Consider the following 14,044-nt stretch of genomic DNA (forward strand, 5'->3'; position numbering starts at 1 on the left):
CTATGCCCACTTTTCATTGGCATTCTTTTATGTAATTGTCTTTAACTTTTGAGTGGGGTTTATATCCAACTGTCTTGGAGTTCCTACATTCCTACAGATTGCTGAAATCAATTTTTTATAATTAGTTTGCTTCCCCTCTTCATTTACTTAACTTGGATTCCCAAGCTCTGTCAGTGTCCATATGTTATATGATTCATCTCTGAAGTGATGTTTTAAAAAGTAAGAATAGTTCCCAGTTCCTTTTCATTACACTGGGTGTGTGATGTGTACAGCAATGGTGATGGTGCTATTGATGTAGTTATAATTTTTTCTGCTTAAAAAGGAATAAAATTTTTTTTCATCTGTTTCTTATCTGAGCCCTTAATGGGTATAAATAATTGGTGTTTATTCATGTAGCTGATCATGAATTTAAATTTGATCATGAGTTTAAATCTTGCATTTCTTCCATATAGTATCCTTCAGAATTTATTTTCAGCATGAAAATTAGTACAGAAATGAAAATTTCTGGTCTTGGATTGTCTGAATAACACATCATCTTTCAGAGATGGTACAGATCTTAAAAGATCATCTAGTATATTCTTTCACCAAAGAGCTACAGAACACTTCTACCCATTTTACTTCTTCATTGGTGTAGACCCCTAAAACTAAAGACAGTGCATATCATATAGGACAAACTCCAGTGAAAAATAGCTCAAAGCAATGGCTCAGAACTCTGGCTTATATAGCATCTTCAACAAAGAAGAATAAATTTGTGGAGAAATGATAAGACAAAAGAAAGGGTTTTAAGCTTCCAAATGCAGGAATCTGTGAGAATATAAATGTATGGGAGGAAACTAATGGAGTAAGACTAGTTTGCAGATTCCCCTGGTGGAGACCAGCGTTGTCTCCAGTAAAGGAGAATTTATGTCTTGTCTTCAGAATTCAGAATGAGGGGGTTTGTTCCTTGGTTTGCTACCTCTCAGTTGCCTTCAGCTCAGAAATAATTTTATGTCAGAACATATTTGGGATGAGAAATTCCCATTTTCTTCACACCCTTCCTATAAATCTCAAAGCTATCCAGCATTAGCCATTCTTTCGTGGTGCTAGTGATTGAAACCAGGGCCTTGCATGTGCTAGACAAGCACTTAACCACTGAGCTACATCCCCAACCCTCTCCATTCCAAATACTTGTAATGATGGTATGGAAATCTTCATTTTTGGGTACTTACATTTAAAAATCTGTCCTTGTTTTGAACTAAGATGTATTATCTTGTAACTTCTTCCTTGTTTTGCTATCTGGAACAGCACTTAGTATACAAACATATTTTGGGCACAAGTTAAACGGTACATATGGTGACAGAATTGTGAACAATTGTATAATGTATACCTTTATTCAAATAATGGAAGCTAGCAGTCATAAAACTCTCCTGCTGGCTTCCCAAGTGGTACACAAGTTCAGGTCACACATCCTTTATTTCTTTAATTTTAACCATCCTAATCATAACCTTCTAAAAACAATGCAGTAACATTCACTTATTTGGAGTTCAGGTTTTATAGCTTAAATATGAACCACACATGAAAAGGAAGGAGGAATTTACTGAAATTCGTAGAGTCCTTCTGTGAACAATCTGTGCTGTAAATAATTTCAGATTCATAGTTTCCATTTAATTATCTCCCACAACTCTGTGAAGAAGAAGATAAGGAAACTTAAGACTGCACCATTAAGAATTAGGAAGTGAAGTCTAAAAAACCAAAAATCTGAAAACCAAGGACACTTTTAGAGCATCCAAATTAGAAATAGCAAGGTGCAGCCTGGGGATGTAATTCAGTGATAGAGCTCTTGCCTAGCATGCCGAGTCTTGGGTTTAGTCCCCAGTACCCAAATAAAAGAAAGAAATGCTACTAAAGGCTGCCATGCATCTGATGCTCAGGAGAATATTTGACCTTCATCCAGAACCTACTTAACTCGTACTTTGTACTTTCTAAGAGTGTAAGTCTCATGTAGTTGACTTCCAGACATTGGGTGGGGTGGAAGGTGGGTGGGATGCTGCTGAGGGCAGGCAGATAGGCTGTAGTGAACAGTGAGGAACAACTTAAGAAAAGGAAGCAAGAGGCGGAAAGACTATAAAATGCCAATTGAAGAATTCAGAGTTCCATTCTAGGGTTCTTAATCCAAGGAAAATTGCCTTGAATACATAATAGCCTCTAAGAAGAGGATTACAGTTGATCATAATGATTTTGAATCATCAAGAATTTTTTAAAAGAATTATTCTGTTAAATTGATGATTTGTGTGACAGATAAAATTCCGAACTCATAAACTTTGTTGAATACAACTCAGTGTGCTATTTCACAGTAAGGTGACTGTGGATAACAGTAATGTACTATACATTTCCAAAAGTTCAAAGGAGGGATTTTGAAAGTTTTTAGCATAACGAAATGATAAATATGTTTTCGCCTACTTTAAACATTCTGCAGTGTACATGCATATCAAAACATAATGTGGTACCCCATCTATAGGTACATTTTTTATATTTCTGTGTATCTGTTAAAAAAGTAATACAACTTGAAAATTAAAACACTACCTGAGTATTGCTTCTGGCCACTAAATTGTCTCCCATTAACTGTGGTCGTGTTGGAAAATTCTCATGGTTATCGGTTTTTAATGAGTGTATATTAAGAGGATACTTGGTAAACATTAGGTATTCATGACTATTAGAGAGGTAATGAATCATTTATTATTACCTTGCTTAAATTAGAACCTTGGAAAACCAAGATTTTCCCATCTTAGATGTGTTTAGGTTTATCCTAGTTTGACTTCTCTGTAATAGCATGTTTTGGTCCATTTCTGTTGTTACCAGTTTTTAAGTATTTAGTGAATGCTGTTACCCTCAGTAAAAGAAATTACTTTTTCATATAAAAATGTTCGTGTGTACTCATTAAACAATCTGGTTAGCAGTTGCTTTCTTTTGGATTCAGAATGAAAAGAATAAGATTGTATTACTCCAGAAATTTTCTTTCATCTCATTTCTTCCAAAACCCACTGTTCATTTAGTGCAGTTTTGCCATAAATGGTCAAATAGAGTATTGCCCTTTATTTTTATGGTTGTAAACTAATTTTATTAATATTTAAATCAATGATGCAGATACTGACAATTTGTTTTTTAGCCAGAAAAGATTAGTTAAAATATACAGTCCAGAAAACTTATACTACCTTTTTCATTGTTTAAAACCTAGAAGTAATCATTATCAGAGCATCATTGTTGTTGAGATTATAAAATAGTAAGCTTATCTGTGCTTTTAGTGAGATTTTAGTAACTTCATATTAAAAATTTTTTTGGTGGGGGCAAAATAGAACACATGTATTCATATCACAGATTTGTGCAGTGTATAGGAAACCCAGATCCAGCTTGTAAATTACTTTTTGCTATTTCTGTACATCAGTGGATTAAGAAGTATCATGCAAACTTTGCATTGATTTTCTTAGATCTTAAAAGTGAAAAGTGCTTTTGGTTTAAAACATTGGGGTTATAATTATAACATCATTTGAGTTCAGAACTCATTTTTGTGTACTCATTTGTTTTTCAACTCAATGTCAGTATAAAAGACTGTTATTTACATTAAAACGATTGGGCCAGTGGTGAAATTTTCCAGTTTCACTGGATTTTGAACTTAATTATTAACAATACAAAACAAAAAAGAACATATTTTGATGAGTCTTAAAGAACTGATCTCAAGTAAAATGAAAATTAGCAAGTCAAATTTCATTAAGACACAAAACAAGCCTACTTTTTAATTAGACTGAACATGTGCAATTTTAATAAAAATCTGGAAAATTTCACCCCTGGCCCAGTCAGGCAGTTTCCTTTTTGTGGCTTATTTTTGTTATAATAGCCCATAAACCTGTACTGCAAATTTGTGTCACAGTGTGAGAAGTAAGGGCCCAGGAATTCAGAAAGGATGTTACCTTTTAAGTCAGTTATATGGAAGTTGTCATTAATAGTTGTTTTCTTTATTCTCAAACCGAGATGAATTGACAGTTGTGGCCTTGTAAATTAAATGAGAAAGGGAAGAGTGATAGTAATTGAGGTTTGTTTTTGTTTTGTTTTGTTCAGACATTATAGTTTGTTCTTTAATATTTGAAGCTACTAGATGTCCATTTATTATCAGTCATGCATAAGTTTTGAATAGGAGCATTGAGCCTTGTGTTAGAAACAGTATGTTGTGGTGACATGAGAATAGATCTTGTTTAATTAAATGTCTGTTAAATGAATAAACACCTAATATATGCCAGGCACTTATCCTAAACTTAAGGAACAGTTAAAGCTTTCCAAAAGTGACCACAAGGAGAATGAGTAGGAATTTGGTAATGAGATGTATCACGTTTAGTGGACACTGAGTGTTCAGGACTGAGAATACATGATATGAATTTAGAGTGAATATATTGTACTCCTAAGGAATTCAGAGAGGAAAGGAAAAAGAGCTTGATAGGAGAGGCTTCAGAGGGCTGTGGGCAGACTTTATCTCAAGACTATTGGGGAATCACTGAAAAAATTTTAAGAAGCTTTTTGATCTGATCTGCCTTTAGACAGTCTTTTGACTGTTCTCTGCAATAGTGCTGCCTGAAATAATCTCTGGTGAAGTATTATTTAAATTTTCATTACTTGGAAGACTGATGCTTTTGTAAAATATAACAAAAATGAGTTTCATAAGGACAGAACATTACAAAGACACAAAACAAGCCTACTTTTTAATTAAATTGAACGCATAAAAATTACTGTCAAGTTCCTCTAAAAGTTTCTAAGTCTCGGTGTTTTCTTAAATTTGTTTTCTTCTAATCATGAACTAGTTCATTTTGAGTATCTCTGCTGCAGAGGCATAATCTCTTCATGGTCATGAATGCCATTAATACTTAACTGCAGAACCTCCATGGGTATATTTACTTTTTGGTCTTACCCATGTATTGCTGTGCAGTTACGTGATGTCCATTATAAACCATGAAGTATAAATTAGAAAATAATGAGAGGCCTACATTATGTATAATATAATGTACCAATAAAAATAAATACATAAATAATATTTAAATAATTGTAAAACTTAATGTTTTATTTTTAGTGGTATAAAAACAGTGCATTAGCACTAAAACGTTGTTTTTTGAAAATAATGTAACTGAAAGTGCTTTTTATTACAACTTTTTGAAATTTTTATTTTATTCTAATTAGTTGTACATGACACTAGTATACATTTATACATTTTGATAGATCATAATAGAGTGTAATCTCTCATTTTTTTGATTATACAACTTTTGAAACTCCTGCTTCCTTCATACAGCATAATTATCTAGACCCTCTTTCATGTGCTGAATATACAGCAGAGCGTACAAAATCTCTGCTTACATGGAGTCTTCTTCATTCTAATGAAAGGTAACACTTTATGATACAGTAATTAAAAGGCCTCATTTTAGGTTCTGTCTGTTTATATTTGTTTTACTGGTCATCATAGTTGAAGGGATGCCACATAAAATATATAAAGATAGAATGGGAGAATTATGTTGTTAGCGGTTTCCTTAACAATGATCATCCTCAGTTTTCAATTTTGTCAAATAGTTAAGCACAGATTTTTATGAAATTTGGCTTGCTAAGTTTCATTTTACTTGAGGTCCATCAGTTCTTTTAAGACTTATCAAAATATGTTCTTTTTTGTTTTGTATTGTTAATAAATATATATTCAAAATCCAGTGAAACTGGAAAATTTAGACAAATTAGAAGTCAATTTTCAATTTGGTGTTTGGGTAAGGTTATCTTTTAAAGGGGATATATTTTACAAATTTACATTTACAACAGAAAAAGCCTTCCAACTCCTCCTTTATCCATGTACTTATACCAAACTGTCTTAATTCCTATAACTTTATAAGAAGTCTTGGTAACCAATAGAGCAAGGATCAGCAGATAGTTTCTTAAAAGTCAAATAGTAAATTTTTTAAATTATTTTAGTGATGGGATTGAACTTGAGGCCTCATTCATGCTAGGCAAACACTCTATCACTGAGCTACTTCCTCAGCATCCAGATAGTAAATATTTTAGGCTTTACAGTTTGTTTCATCTTTGTTCCAACTACTCATGTCTGCTATTGTTCTAAGAAGTACTATTGTATTAGGAAGTAGCTTTAGAAAATGTGCATGCAAATGAGACCAACTGTGTCCCAATAAAAACTTTATTTACAAAAACTATCCTAGTTTGTCAGCCCCGGCATACTTTGATGCTATTCTTCAAGATTGTTTAACCTTACTAAATTGCAAAATCAGCTTGGCAGTTTCCACCAACCCCCTGCTAGAGTTTTTATTGGGTTCTGTTGAATCTGTATATAAATTTGGGGAGCAGTGATGTTTTTATAGTAGTGAGTGTTCTAATACATAAATATGACCTAAAGAATTATTTAGGTCTTTTAAGTTTCTTAGAAGTTTCATAATTTTCTATGCAAAGTTCTTTGTGGTAGTCATGCTTCAAGTTGCTCACCAAAGATTTGCTTTGCAATGTTCATACCCTTGTATGGTTCATTTCACAATGAATGGGACTGACCTGTGGAATCAGAAGGGTATTGGGTAAATGTGTAATTTTCAAGGCTATGTCATAAGAGCCATTGCAACTTCTGTCTTGCTCTAATGGATCATTCAATCTGGAGGAAGTCCACTGTCACATTATGAAGACATTTATGCAGCCTAGTGTAGAGGCTCACATGGTAAGGAAATGAAGTCTACCAATAGCCACATGAGTGAAACATCTTGGAAGCAGATTCTCCTGGATTAACATCATTCCTAGAATGACCCAGTCTGGTATGGTGGTGTCCTCAATTGGGTCAGGGGTATTAAGAAAGAATTGGAAATAGTAGGAGAAGAATTTGTAGGATTTGGAGTTAACCGCACATGAAAAGTTAGGGAGGAGGCATCAAGAGTAACTAAAGTTTCTGGTATGGGTATCTGATCCTGAGTGAATGGTGATACCACCCACTGAGATGGGGAACATGGGAGGAAGAACAGGTTGTCTTAATCATTTTGAATTGGAGTTATATATGAATATCCAAACAGATAAGAGCAGTAGCAATTGGAAACAGATGGACTGTACTCTGATGACTGTTAATATTGAATTTGAGGGCAAGATGCATAATCCTTTGTGCAGTCTTTTTTTATTTTTTTCATTTGTCTGATGCTTGCTTTATGTCATTTTGATAAATAAATACCATAAAATATTAGAATACCATAGGCATTTGTTCACAAATTTTAGCATTCTTTCCTTTAAATATAAGTAGGAATGTCTTCATTTGTATAACTGTTTCCTCTTTACTTATGAGCAGATTTTTTGTAGTAGGAAATCTGTATGGCTTTCACCTTTATGAAATTCAGAATTCAATAAATTCAGAGTTTACTCTGAATTCAGGGACTATCCTATGTTATAAGTCAGCTATAAAAACAATTTCTGGAAATATATTAAAGGCAGTGTTCAGTTAGTTAGATCTAATCAAAAGGTTCCTTAGGTATCTGTAGCTATTCCAGTATATTTGTGAGTTCTGCAAATAAAAGCTGAGGTGTTGTTTTACATTGGAAATAATGTAGGTTTAATGTTCCTGTATTTGAATTTCAACTTAGACATTTATTAGCTGTGTGACTTTGGGTATGTTTATAATGGACTATTGATGTTCCCCCAAAATCCACATGATAAAATTCTAACTTCCAGGGTATTAGGAGGTAATAGATCATGAGGACTTTGCCCCCATGGGATTGGTTCCCTTATTAAAGAGGCCACAGAGGGATCCCTCAATCCTTCCACCATATGGGGTTGTAGTGAGAAGACAGCCATCCTCATTAAGAAGACAGACATCAGTTCTGCCGGCCCTGTGATTTTGGATTTGCTAACCTCCAGAACTGTGAGAAATTTCTGTTGCTTTATAAGCCTCCCAGGCTATGGTATTTTATTCTAGCAGCCAGATGGGCAAAGGCAATGTTATATAACTTTGTGGGGAAGGGGCTCATTTACATGGTCTGTTACAAAAATAAAAAGACTGAAATTGCTACCTACTTTTCCTTGTTAGTGTTGAAACTGAGAGATGTTTTCAAGTATCTAGCATAAAGCCTTGAACATTTTAAGTCCTTAAATAGATTTTTTTTTTTACCTACTTATCAGTGTATGACACTTGCAAAAGGTCAGACTTACCAATACACCCTTATAGATGATGCGATAGCATAAGCCTTGAAATCATGTGTAAAATTTTGGATTTTCGTAGATTTTTAAGGTACCAAGGATTGTGTTTAGTCCTTACATTTTATGGGTCAGAAAACCATGATCTTTAGAGGTTGTAAGTACCAAAACCCCAGTATCTTTAGAGGCAAGTCTGCAATATTACACAGGCCTGTTACCTCATATTCTAGCCCTCTTTCGCTCTTGTGTACAATGAGAGGCTTTGATTATGTTTAAAAATTCTTTGAAAATAAGAAATGAGTTAATATATAAAATTTGTTTGCTAATAAGTTTTTAATGAACTTAGTAATTTTTTTTCCTATTTGCACAGTTAACTTAGCCTTTCAACAATATTTCTTAAGGACTTATGTGTCAGGAACTATCCAAGGTTATGGAGATAGAATAGCAAACTACAAAATCCTTGCCCACTTGGATCTTATGTTCATTTGCAGCAGTATCCTAAAAGACATGAGGGAATGAACCATGTATTTTTCTCTCAGTAGAAGGAATGACAAAAAGAATTTAGGGCCTTACAGACCATTGTAGGGCTTTAATTGGGGTAATAAAGGAAGTCTTCTCAGAGGTGGATATACTTTGAGGGTAAAACTGTCGAATTTACCAGCAGATAAGATGTAGACTGTGAAAGAAGAAGTAAGAATACAAAAAGATAGCCTCTTCAACAAATGGTTCTGGGAAAACTCGAAATCATATGTAATAAAATGAAATTACCCCTCTCACCCTGCACAAAACTCAACTCAAAGTGGATCAAAGAGGTAGATACTAGAACAGAAACCCTGGACCTACTAGAAGAAAAAGTAGGACCAAATCTTCATCGTGTCAGCTTAGGAACTGACTTCCTTAACAAGACTCTTAAAGTGCAAGAAGTAAAATCAGGAATCAAAAATGGGATGGATTCAAACTAAAAGCTTCTTCTCAGCAAGAAAACGATCAGGAACATGAAAAGAGAGTCTACAGAATGGGAGAAAATCTTTACCACATGCACCTCAGCTAATACAGTAATCTCCAGAATATATAAAGAACTCAAAAAACTTAACACCAAAGCCACAAATAACATAGGCAATAATGGACAAAGAAACTGAATAGGAACTTCACAGAGAAGAAATACAGTCAATCAACAAATATATGAACAAATGTTCAACATTTCTAGCAATTAGAGAAATGCAAATCAAAACTACTTAAAGATTTCATCTCACTCTAGTCAGATGACAATCATCAAGAATACAAGCACAATAAATGTTGGGGAGGATGTGGGGAAAAGGGTACATTCATACATTGCTGGTAGAACTGAAAATTTTTGCAGCCACTCTGGAAAGCAGTATGGAAATCCCTCAGAAAACTTGGAATGGAACCACCATTTGACCCAGCTATCTCACTGCTCAGTTTATACCCAAAGGACGAAATCAGAAATACTACAGTGACATAGCCTCATCACTGTTTATAGTAGCTCAATTCACAATAGCCAAACTATGGAACCAACCTAGATGCCCTTCAACAGATAAATGGATAAAGAAATGTGGTGCATGTGCACAATGGAATATTACTTAGTCTTAAAGAAGAATGAAATTATGGCATTAGCAGGTAAATGGATGGAGTTGGAGAATATCATGCTAAGCAAAATAAGCCAATCCCAAAAAACCAAAGGCCAAATGTTTTCTCTGATATGTGAATGCTAATTCACAATAAGGGGGTGCTAGGGACGAATAGAGGTACTTTGGATTAGGCAGAGGGTGAATAGAGGTACTTTGGATTAGGCCGAGGGTCATGAAGGGAGGGAAGGGGTATGGGAGTAGGAAGGATAATAGAATGAATTGGACATTATTACCCTGTGTACCTAAATGATGACATGACCGGTGTGATTCTACATCATGTACAACCAGAAGAATGAGAAGTTATATTCCATTTATGTATGATGTGGTCAAAATGCATTCTACTGTCATGTATAACTAATTAGAACAAAAAAAAAAGAAAAAGAATGATCCTAAGGGTTTTAACCTAAGCTACTTGAAGAATTTGGTTGCCATTTACTAATAAAGGGAAAGATACAAGAGAGGCAGGTTGAAGTAGGTAAAACCAAGAGTTGAGTTTGGACAGTTTGGAGTGTGGACAATTAAGTTAGCCAGTTTGAGACATTAAGTAAGCAGTCGAACATGAATGTAGTATTTAGGGGAGAGATAGAATTTGAAAGTATAAATTTGGGTGTCGTTTTCCTGTAGATGGTATACTGAATACTGTGATTTGAATATCACTCCAGAAATTCATATTGGAATTTAATCCCCAATGCAACAGTAGTAAGGAGTGGAGAAACTAGCTAGGTCCCCTTTTGTTCTTCTGCCATGCAAGGACAGAGTTTATCCCCTCCAGAGGATGCAATAACAAGGTACCATCTTTTTTTCCCCCCATTATTCCTTTCTTTTCTTTTCTTTTTCTTTGTTTTCTTTTTTGATGTGGTACTGGAAATTGAACCCAAGGCTGCCCTACCATTGAACTATATCCCTAGCACCCCCTGTTTTTTTGATTATTGAGAAAGGGTCTCCCTAAGTTGCCTAGGCTAGCCTTGAACTTGTGATCCTCCTACCATAGCCTTCTGAGTACCTGGGATTACACTGTGCACCACCATGTGCTGCTGCCAGGTATCATCTTAAATGGAGTAGTCCTCACTAAACATCAACCTGTGGCATCTTGATCTTGGACTTCCAGTCTCTAGGACCGTAAGAAATAGATATCTATTTTTTATGAATTACTCAGTCTCAGTATTTTATTATAGCAGCACAAACAGTCTAGGAACTGAGTAAGATCATGAAGGGAATGAATGTATATAAAAAGAGGTCCAAGCTAAACAGCTCCTCCAACATTTAGAGTGAGGTGAAATAAAAAAGGAGCAGCCATAGAGATTTGTGGAAAACCAGGTACTTATGATATCCTAGAATTCAGACAAAGAAAATGTTTAAAGAAAGAGGGAATGATTATCTGGGGCTACTGCTATCATAAGTAAAGCATTGTGAAAATTGAAAATTGGCCCTTGGAGTTGGCAGTGTGGTACACTGGTGACCTTAAGATCTGATAAGAGTAGGCTTCAGAGAGATGAGAGGAGTACAATTGGGGTCCTTAAGTTGACATGGAAGTAGAATTGGCAGCTTTTATGTTGTTTTGGTTTGTTTTTGAGGGGGAGAAAAAAAAGTGTTTGGACTCCATAAAGAGGGATAAATTGAAGGGAGAATTTCTGGAGCAGTGTCTTCTTAAGTTGACTAGAGGGAATGGGGTCTATTGTATGAGTGGAAGCTTTGGGAATACTAGGATCTTGGTTAGTTTCATTTATAGAAGGGATCTGGCACCACATCCAGCCTACTGCCAGTTTTTAGAGTAAAGTTTTTGTTTTTTTTCTGGAACACAGCACACTCATTTAGGTATTGTCTATGACTCCTTTTGAACTACAGCAGCAGAGTTGAGTAGGTGCTATAAAGAAGTCTAAATTATTTACTAGGAAGAGTTTGCTGATCCTGGATTTATAGTATCTGAAGAAGATAGGAGAGTCTGGGTTATAACTCAGTGGTAGAATGCTTGCCGTGCATGCACTGTGCCCCAGGTTCAATCCCTAGTACCATAAAAACAAAATGAATAAAAACAATCTGCAGCTAATTAAGTGGACTAGGTTCCTTACTTGTGGTGGCCCAGTGTGCAATGACTGCAGATAGCAAATTCCTCAGTAGTATATGCATGCAGCCTGTCGCTTGTATGGGTTGCCCTTGAGGGACCTTGGAGACAGCACTTTCAGTGGATGTTCATATTTCTGATCTCATAATGTCCCCAATCTAGACTCCAGACAAGTATGTGGGGTGCCTTTGGGAAACCCAAGGGCACAGTGGCCAGGATTCACATTGGCCAAGTCATCAGGGTCCATCTGCACCAGCTACAGAACAAGGAACATGTGATTGAGGCCCTATGCAAGTTTCCCAGCTGTGAGAAGATTCACTTCTCAAAGAAGTGGGGCTTTACCAAGTTTAGTACTGATGAATTTGAATACTTGGTGACTGAGAAGCGACTCATTCCTGCTTGCTATGGGGTCAAATATATAGCCCCAATCATGGTCCCTGGACAAGTGGCAGGCCCTGCACTCATGAGGGCTTCCACTGTGCTCTCCACATCAATAAATCTTGTATCCAAATAAGTAAATAAAAACAAGATAGGATGAAAGAAGTGGAAGTCAAATCTAGGAAACTGAATATTTTGAAGAAGGTATTCAAATAACTGTTCTGGTTTTGATCAAACCATGTAGGAATTAAAACTTTGAATTTAGAGCAAAGTAACTTGCAGCCTAGGTGATTTTTCCTAAAGTTGGTTCTTGTAAAAGTCCTTAATTTCCAAAACTGCAAACTAACTGTATAGTTATCTATTGCTGTGTTTATACATTACCCCAATCTTAGCTGCCTAAAACAGCAAACGTTTCTCTCATAGTTTCTGTGGGTCAGAAATCTGCAGGCAGCTTAGCTACGTGGTTTTGACTCAGTATCTTATGAGGCTATTATCAAGGTGTCAGCTGGGGCTAGACAGTCTGCTTCCTAGCTCACTCACTTTTGGCAGGAAGCTTTGTTCTTGGCACATGAGCCTCTCCACATAACCACTCATGACATGGTTTCCCCCAAGTAAAGTAATAAGAAAGAACGCCCGGGACAGAAGTCTCTTTCTAGGGGGCTAGGGAGATAGCTCTGTCGGTAGAGTGCTTGCTGGGTTCGATCCCCAGCACCCAAAAAAAAAAAAAAAGAAGTCTCTTTCTTTTATGACCTAATCCTGGAAATGACATGCCTTCACTTCTGCTGTATTAATTTGGTTACATAGACCAGCTCTGGTACAACATAGGAGGTACCTAGGTATGGATGTAATTACTGGGATGTAGGGGATGTAGGGATTGTTGGGAGCCCTCTTGGAGGGGCTGACTCCCACTCTGACCCACTTGAGTGTCCATAAAATTCTGTACTACTTTGTGTACTTCCAGCTGTGTCATTGACCAGTATTTCCATAATTGCCCAGGATAGCTATTTGTGACAATTTGGTTATATTACAACCACACAAGCTGTTTAAATATATTTTCTTGTTTAAAATTTTGTTTTGTTTTTCCTGATTGCAAAAATAACATTAATTTTAGAAAACTGGAATACAGATCAGTAAAAAGTCCTGGAAATTAAATATTTTGTGTATTTCCCTGGTCAGGTTAGTTACTCTTACTAAAATGTTATTTTGCTATCAGGTTTTTTCCTATTGTACGAGTTCACATCTGTTAAAAACAAAGTTCATACATAAATGTTGTTTGTAAGCAGCTTTTGCATTTTCCTAAACATTTAGCAATGGCATTCAGTACTCAATATTCTTTTTAAGTGACTCTTGTATTATTCTATTGTATGGCTATCCATAACTTAGCACTTTTTTGTGATTATGAATAATGTTACAATAAATATCTATCATTATTCTCTGTGCACAACCATGATTCGGAAAGCCAGTTTGCCCTTCTAAATATAATTTCTTACTAATAATTTACAGGTGTGTTTGGCAAAAAGAACTGAATTTAAGATTTATAACATATTAGTTTAAAATAGGAACATGGTAGTGCTCCTGGATTAGGGTTCATTGACTTTTATCAGATTCTCAAGAAAGACTGGGATATTCATATTCTCAGTTAAGTTACAAAATCAGTGTTGTCACCGAAACATGTTCTATAAATCTGTTTTCCTGGACATATGAACGTAGCAATTCTAATATCCATTACACGAGATAAGAAGCAAGAAAAGTTTTGCAGAGATTTGTCACTTGCTATATAGTGATT

The 14,044-nt window shown here is 35.5% G+C and overlaps 1 protein-coding gene and 1 non-coding gene across 2 annotated transcripts in view; both read left to right on the forward strand.

Moving 5' to 3' along the window:
• The window catches only part of Rala (RAS like proto-oncogene A), a 64,566-nt gene that overhangs the window by 12,096 nt on the left and 38,426 nt on the right, over positions 1 to 14,044 (forward strand). The window lies entirely within an intron of this gene.
• LOC124992001 (small nucleolar RNA SNORA70) lies at positions 11,856 to 11,994 on the forward strand. Its single transcript, XR_007110014.1, has one exon. It is a non-coding gene; the product is annotated as a small nucleolar RNA SNORA70 (small nucleolar RNA).

This window comes from Sciurus carolinensis, chromosome 8 (assembly GCF_902686445.1).
Source record: "Sciurus carolinensis chromosome 8, mSciCar1.2, whole genome shotgun sequence".
NCBI lineage: Eukaryota > Metazoa > Chordata > Mammalia > Rodentia > Sciuridae > Sciurus > Sciurus carolinensis.